We start from the raw sequence: 8,837 nt of genomic DNA on the forward strand, positions 1-8,837 counted from the left end.
CTAGGCCTGATGAGGTACCCAAGTACAAAAGAGTCTCTGTAAGATGGAGAAACAGAGAAAACCACATGGGAAAAAAAAACTCTACGCCAAAAAGAGATGAAGACTAGTGAAGGTTTGAAGAAGCCTCCAAACAAGAGAATGTCCCAGAAAATAGGAACAAAGGAAGATTATGAAGAACACCACTGAAGCATGAAGAAGCTGCAAACATTGTCGAAGAGTAACTACTGATCTGAAGAACATCCACTGAAATAGAACATGACCAGGTAGAGAAGACTGTAATCTGCATGAGTGCCCTCAAATGACACTACTCAAATCAGATGGCAAACAAAGGCAAACAACTAAACTTGAAGATACAGATGGCATAAAACACCAAAGCCTGAAGAGATGATCAATCAAACCAAGGAATCATTAGAACAATGGGAGAAACCCCCCCATAATGCTGACAAGGGAGAGATGACAGGTACACTGAAACTGCATGCCAACAAGAACTGCATGGCAAAGAACCAGGAACATTGAAGGTGCAGAGAAAGTACATAGTGTCGTTGAAGGAACACTCACTTGACACACATCAAGAGGTGAATATCATGGAAGGAACACTCATGTGAAAAAGGTAGATGGAAAACAAATGCAAACATCAACCCCCCCATGGCATTTTATAAGTAGTCCATGTACAATAAGACACAAGATGTGCAAGATCCCAAGTATACAATGTATAGTGGCACTTTATCTCAATGCGTTTGCATAAATAAAATGCTTACAAAAAAAAATGTCTACAATGATCAAAAGAGAAAGAATAGCCAAAGACAAGACATCTTACTCAAAGAAAGAGATCTCAAGACCTAAAACATTCAAGATATTCACCAGAATGCTGAAAAGAAAAAAATTGAATAAAATGTACTTGGAGTAGAATCTGGAAATTAAACTCATATGACTGGAAAGTGCACAGAACAAGCTTTCCAATGATATAATTTTTTTGAAAAATGGAGTTCTGATGCTCAAGTTATGTCTCCTGGAGTGCAAAAATGAACCTCTACCTTTGATAGAAAAACAAACCATCAAAAAAGAAAAATAAAAAATTCAAACCTCCAGATCTGGATAGAGCTCAAAAAGAGCTTTCCAACAATATAATATTTGTCGAAAACCTCCTCCGTGTGCCCAGGATATGGCCAAAAGACTGAAGGTTCTCTGGATGGGCCCAGAAGGGGCCTAAATACTGCCTACACAGTGTTGACATCATCAGACAGTGAGCATAAATTTGACAGTCGTATGGCCATCACAGGAAAAAAAAACAGTATGCCTGTAAAAACTCACCCGAAAAAAATCCGATGCCCGAAAAAAACCCCTTGCTGCAGGAAAAAACCTCCGTCGGAAAAAAAAGGTTCTCGAAAAATGGGCCACTGGAAAAAGGTAGCCCAACCGAAAAAAAATCGATGGCCACGGGAAAAATCATTGGCGCTTGTGGTCATGGTGGCAGTCGAGAGGTGGCGACCCAAAGGCGAAGGCCCAAAGGCGGAGCGGAGGTGACACGGGCTAGTGGGGGGGACCTAGGCGCCAGGGTGGCGGTGGAGGGCGCAAAAAATACCATCAATGGGGGGAAGGACCATAGACCCTGTAGGGTCCACAGAGAGGGCAAGCTCCATGGCTTGTTGCGGGCCGTACAAACCTGCAGAGGTCGTACGGTCCACAAAGGCCACTGGCCCCCCTTTACTTTGCTTTAAAAACAAACACCATTTTTTTTTTAAAAAAACTTTTGTTTTTCACAATTTATGTGAATTTCGGCCTGGGTATGCCGTAAAACTGCCCCAAAAAAAATTTAAAATTTAAAAAAAATCACCCTATGTCCATACAGAGGTTCATACGACCCAGAAACCAAAATTTGCTTTTTCCTCCGAGTACACCTTCACCAAAATATATCGAATTTTATATCAAAATTTGTGGAAACGGCCTCCTAAATCCAACCGTGAGGTCCTTTTGGCACCAAAATATACCAAAAAATCAGCTACCCCCAGAAATGGAAAAAAGCAACTGCACAAACCCCTGAATATACAGATCTAAAGAACAAGGTCCAAAATCTCTCATGAAGAGAATAGGGGCATGCAGATTTGGAGCTCTGATACCATATTGGAGTTGAGGAAAAATCAACTCTACAGCTCCCAATGATCACCTACATGCAAACCCATCATAGAAGGAGAGAAACAAAAAATCTATGGAGGCCAGAATTCAGGGATCCAAAAAAGAGGAGTCATATTGATTGTGCAACAAGAATGCAATTCAATAATTATAATTGTTATGAAATTACAAAGAGAGAATCCTTATAAAAGGATACTCGAAACCCTAAAGGTGAAAACCCTAAAGAATTATAAGATTCCTAAGTTTAGCTTAAGTATATAGTATAATAGACTAATAATTAAGTAAATAATTATTAGCTAATAAAAGATAACTCTAACAGTTATCTTGATGGTCATTGCTTGTTGTTGAGAGCCACCTACATGCACCTTCAAGGTCTTGGAGATTAGAGGAAGATGGGACATTTAAGGAGAGCATAGTTTGTATTTCTTAATCTTCATTTTCTTTCAATTTTATCAATTGTCTCATCTATGTGTTTGTTTATTATTAACATTATTAAAACAACACATTTATTGGCACCCACCGTGGGGCCCAACCCCTTTGATCTTTAACAAGTTTGCTTGTAGAATTTCATTGACAGGTTGAATAACATTCGAGAAGCACAGATTAGCTCTTCCAGGTTCTAGATTCACGTTCTTGATCTCCGTGTTAGCGTCTCATCACCTCAAATGGTGTTCACATGATCTCTAGCAGCTAAACATAAAGGATTTTTTACTCTGTTTATGTCTTTTCTCTAGTTTAGCATTTTCAGTCTCTGTTATAGCATTCTGGGTTTGTTTAGCAACGCTTCTAGTAATTTTGACAGTGTTTCTATTCTCGAGAACAGTGTTTCTGGTTAATATGATAGTGTTTTTGGTTAATATGACAGCTTTTTGAGTACTTCTTTCAATGTTCTTGTTTTTTCATTCAACAATGTCATGTTCTAAGTTGCATTTCTCATTGTTGCTTCTAAATTGTCATTTTCCCGAATCTAATTTGCAATTTGTTGATTTGCAGGTAACTATTTTGTTGTCAAAGACCAAATTTATAAACCCTTTCACCATCAAAGAATGCATGATAAACTACCAACTTTATGTGCAGCCACGGGATTTTGTATTTGTTTTTGATAAATTAGGTGCATAAACTAATTACAAAGAAATGAACCAACATGTCTTGTGTGTCTTTGATGATAGGCGACTATGCTCTCACCTTTCTTAGGTGATCAGAAAGCTAGACTCATCTTTTATTTCATTAGTGAATATCCTTAGCGGGTCTGCCCTCCCGAGAAGCCCATAAGATCGGTGAGAGGAGAATGACCCAAGTGGGACCAGCTAATGCCGAGTACTCCAACCTACTATAAAATAAACATGATTTGATGAAAATCAAGTCAATGGCAGTGCTTGGGAATAGATCTTCTTCATACCTTTGGGTATATCAAACCTTGGTTTCAAGGCTAGGAGACCTCTTAATTGAGTTTATACCCCAACATGCTAAATGGATCCCTTACTAGTACTAATTAAAATTAGAAGCTACCCGGTTCACCTCCAAACATTATTATTCTCTCAGTGTAGAGAGGGGGAAGAATCTTTGTTGAAGACACTCACCATATGTCCCTCTTGAGCGTATGTGTGAAGTCCCCTTTTGAGTGCTTATTGTTAGGCTCATAATGGGACTCCACTAGCTCTCGCAAAGGCAAAAACATGGGCACCCTTTAAGGGGTGACAAGGTTGTGTGAGCTGATAGGGTACCAAGCTATGGGCTGAGAAATAATAATGAAGCCAAAATCCTTAGGATAGAACTGATTGGAGTGTTTTCAATTGTTCAAAACCCATGAAAACTTGGGCTTTCTTCCAAGCCTCGAATATACATACACTTTATTTTGCCCTTTGGGACAAAAACAATCTGGCTTCTGTGTTTTTGAATCACGTCAAGATATCATCCATTGAAACTCAACAAAAATTTCAAACTCAAACTTCAAATTGTCGGATTTACACATTTCACAGCAGAGTAGCTCTTTCAGTCCAAACAGTAGCTCTCTCAGTCCAAACAGTAGCTCTTTTGGTCCAAACAGTAGCTCTTTCAGTCCAAACAGTAGTTCTTTCAGTCCAAATAGTAGCTCTCTCTGTCCAAACAGTAACTCTTTTGGTCCAAATAGTATCTCTTTTCATCCAAACAGTATCTCTCTCAGTCTAAACAACAGCTCTTTCAATCCAAACAGTAGCTTTCTCAATCCTAACAGTATCTCTCTTGGTCCAAACAGTAGCTCTTTTAGTCCAAATAGTAGCTCTTTCAATCTAAACATTATCTATCTTGGTCTGACCATCAGCTCTCTCGGTCTGAACTTCATCTCTCTCAGTCTAAACATTAGCTATCTTAGTCTAAACATCATCTCTCTTAGTCTAAACTATATCTCTCTTGGTCGAAACATCATCTCTCTAAGTTTGAACTTTAGCTCTCTTAGTTTGAACACCAACTTTCTGAGTTTCAACATTAACTCTCTCAGTTTTGATTTTATAAGTTTGAACATCAGTCGTTTAAGTCTGTACATCAACTGTTTAAGTCTGTACATCAGCTCTCTAAGTCAAAACAATAGTCTTCTAAGTCCCAACATCGATAGTAACTCTCTGAGTTCTAACAACAACATTTTTAGTCCAAACTTCAGAGTTCTGGGTCCGAACCTCAAATTTATTGGTCTAAACATGAGAGTCCCTAGTCTAAACATTAGAGTTCCTGATCTAAACATCAAGTGTTCTTGGTATAAATGTTAGAGTTCTTGATTTGCAGATTACCATTTTTAGTCCAAACATCAACACTTTTAGTCCAAACAATAGTGTTTTCAGTCAGTTCAGTAGCGTTTTGGGTCAGTTTAGCAGCATTTTGGGTCAGTTTAGTAGTGTTTTGAGTCATTTTGACAGCATTCTTGGTCATTTTGATAGCGTTTTTGGTCAATATAAAAGCATTTTCAGTATTTTTGTCAGCGTTTCTGGTAAACTGCACAACAATTAGAAACCATGAACACCCCTTTTCAAACAGTGAAGCATAGTGTTAGGTCATCTTCTCAAAACACTCAATCAGGTTATCTTTTGCCAAAGCAAATTCAAAACTAGACACACTAAGGTTTTCAAGTATTCATCTCCAACAAGTTTAAGATACAACATCTCAAAGTGCATAATCACATTTTATTTAGTAAACTGGCCTCTTAAACATAGTTTCTCATCGGGATCTGTCATCCTTTAGCACAAAACTACAACACTTGATTAGACTAACCTTGTTCTCTACATAGGATATCTCATTCCTATTGAACTTGGTCATATCAAAACCACAAAAATTTGCACTCCAAACAAGGATCGAAAACTTGAAAACTCTCAAAATACTTTTGTGTCGTCTGAAAAGGAGGAAGCCTAGTCAGAAAGCGATCTTGAAGAAGAGAAGGTTTCTCTACATAAACCACTCTTATTGAAACATCGTGTATTCTTACACTGCTATCATGATTATTTGCACGGTCATGGAAATGAGTTTGACAATGAACCTCTACGAACGTGGGCCTTGCAACAAAGATCAGGGTTATCTCAATCTCTCAATAGAGGTGGTCACATCAATTTATCATATTTACCTCAACAATTGATCACTTATTGAGACGCATTTTAAAAAATCAAAACCTTGCAACACATTTAGATCACTTGTATGCCCATTTTAACCAAGGCTTGGAGATGAAAAAATCAAAGAAAAGAAAATAGAAACACTTGAAATGGCAGAAGATAACGAGAGATTTGTACAAGAAGATGAAGTGGAGGAAGAGATAACTGAAGAAAACACTAGAGAAATCCTACAATATCCTAAATTTCATAAATTTATGGAGAAAATATTGGAGTGTGAAAAGGATAAATACTTCCTAATGTTAGCAAAATCTGGTGCTAAACTTCCCCAAGATTTTGACATAAACAACTTAAGGCAAAAGGAAGGATTAAATGATACTCGCAATAACAATGATCAAAATGATGAAACACTCAATTGCATGAATCACTACACAAGAAGGAATCATGATGACACAAAAACTCATGATGATACGAGAAGAAATCATGTTAATGATACTCTTTTAAATCTCACCCAACAAATACAAACTCTACAACAATAGATTCAAGATATGCAGAACAGAACAAGTGCCAAAAGATATTCATTAGAAGACATTTGTCCATATCCTTTTGATAGGAGTTTGAACATGGTACCATTTCTACAACATTGTGAGATCCCAAAATATGATAAATATGATGGAAAAACTAATCCACAAGATCACATCAGATATTTCTACACAATGAGCATGGAATTTTCTCATAATGAAACATATCTCATGCAATTATTCCCCAGAAGTTTGAGTGGACAATCAATGGAGTGGTTTTCTAAATTACCACCTAGGATTAGATCATTTGAAGAGCTTGTGAATAAATTCATTTCACAATACTATTATAACATACACCATGAGATAACTATGTTGGATTTGTGCAACATTAAACAAAAGAATGGGAATTCTTTCATGATCTTCTTACAAAGATGGAGACGTTTATTCAATAGATATCCTAGACCAGTGCCAGATCCTGAAAAGATGGACATATTCATTGATAATCTCACAATTGAAATAAGTTATAGGCTAAAATTACAATATCTTCCTAGTTTTGCAAAGATGATTGAAAATGGTCTCAAAATAGAGGATGCTATGGTTAAGAAAGGATAATCAAAACTCTACAAAGAAGGAAATAATTCCTCCAACTCCTTCAACAATAACAACAACAACAATCACAATAATGATAAACCAAAATTTTGGACAAGAAATATAAATTTTATGAATGATGGAGTAGTTGATGCCAACAATGTTAAACCACAACAACCTATTTTTAATCTATCAAGTCGGACACCAGTGAGTACTCAAGACAACAATACTAAATTAAAATCATTCTTTCCTAATGCTCGCAGAAAATTTACCAACATTAGTGAACCATTGCAATCGACTTTAAAAACTCTTCTTGTGAAAAAATTAATCACACTACTAGAAACAAGAGATTTTGAGCCCAAAGTTAAACCAAGTTGGTGGAATGATAATCATTTCTATGATTTTCATCGAAATAAAGGTCATCAGACCAATAAAGACTTAAGCATGTTATTCAAGATTTAATTGACAATGAGGTATCACAATGGATGGGTGCAAAACAAATTAATCGCATATGGCCTTCAAAACTCCACTACCCAACTATGAAAAAGGTGAACAATCAAATACTCAAGATGGCAAAGGGAAAGCAAAGGTTAACTATGCTCACGCCTACGACAATGTGGTAAATGTCATTATCATGAAAGAGAAAACACCAACAGAACCAACACATGCCATTACTCAAAGTAAGGATAAGGTAACACTCCCAGGTGTGACGAATAAAGCAAAAATTAGCTCGAGGCAGTATAACATAGTGGATCAATTACAGAAAATCCCCGCACAGATATCAATCCTAGAGCTCCTAAAAATCTCACCAACGCATAAGGAAATATTAGAAAAAGGTCTAGCTAAAACCACTGTCTCTAAGACTTGGATGTTGATTAGTTTCAAACCATGGTGGGACACCTTATAGCTCCTCATTGCCTTTCATTCACAAAACATAACGACGTGTCATTGCAACATCCCCACAATTCTCTCATGCACATTGAAGTGCTTATTCACAAAAACAGACATCAAACATGTTCTCATAGATGGAGGTGCGGGATTAAAATTTGTGCATTAAGTTTAGTGCATGCCTAAGGTTTTTCAAAAGAAGCAGTGGATCCCAAAAATAAAATAACAATCAAAGCATATGATGAAGAAGAGTGATCCTCTAAAGGAATAGTGGTATTACCACTCAGAATAGGACCAGATTAAAGAGATATAGTCTGTCAAGTCCTGGACTTGAATCTACCCTATAAAATTCTTCTGGCCAGGCCATGAATCCATGATATGCAAGCAATCCCTTCGACATATTACCAATGTGTTAAATTCCCCCATAACGGACAAGAGGTAACAATTTCAGCAAATTCAACTCAGTATTGCAGTAATCTACGGCTAGTGCAGGATGCCGCAGTTCCTCACAATAGAGAATAATCTCTCCTATCACATTGATGGGTTCATTGTAATCCTCATCATTTAATTTATCAATCCAAGGAAGTGTTTATGGCTGTATGCAAAAGAGAATGAAGAAAACTTGCTTGACAGTCTCTTATAACTTTCAGAAATGAAATCTAATCTAAGGAAAACTTGCATGAATTGAAAAGGCTAAACTATCTCACACTTGCATGAAAGGAAAGAGGCTAATATAATTGACATTTGCTGAAAATAAAATGCTTGCTTGAATTCAAATTTATTCTAAGAAATTCTAGAAAATACATTGCTAGAAATGAAACTAGTCTATCTTATTTCCTCAGGCTAAAACAAGTCTTTCTAATCCCCCCCTTTTCTTGATTGATTACAATATATTTATAGAATTTTCATTCCATATCTATCTAACCAATCCACTAATAATTTGGATCCAAGATCCACTTTTGAAGGGGGCATTTACAAAACATTGAGAAAACTGAACTTGTTGTCCTTAATCACGCCATCTTTGTCTCAGTCATCTTCAGTCAATTAGTGCTCTCTACCTATTGTGAATCTTTCCAAACCCTAAAAAAAAAATTAGAACTTGAAGTCTAGTTTCCAGATCATTTTGAATTTTTGAATT

This window comes from Cryptomeria japonica, chromosome 5 (assembly GCF_030272615.1).
Source record: "Cryptomeria japonica chromosome 5, Sugi_1.0, whole genome shotgun sequence".
Lineage (NCBI taxonomy): Eukaryota > Viridiplantae > Streptophyta > Pinopsida > Cupressales > Cupressaceae > Cryptomeria > Cryptomeria japonica.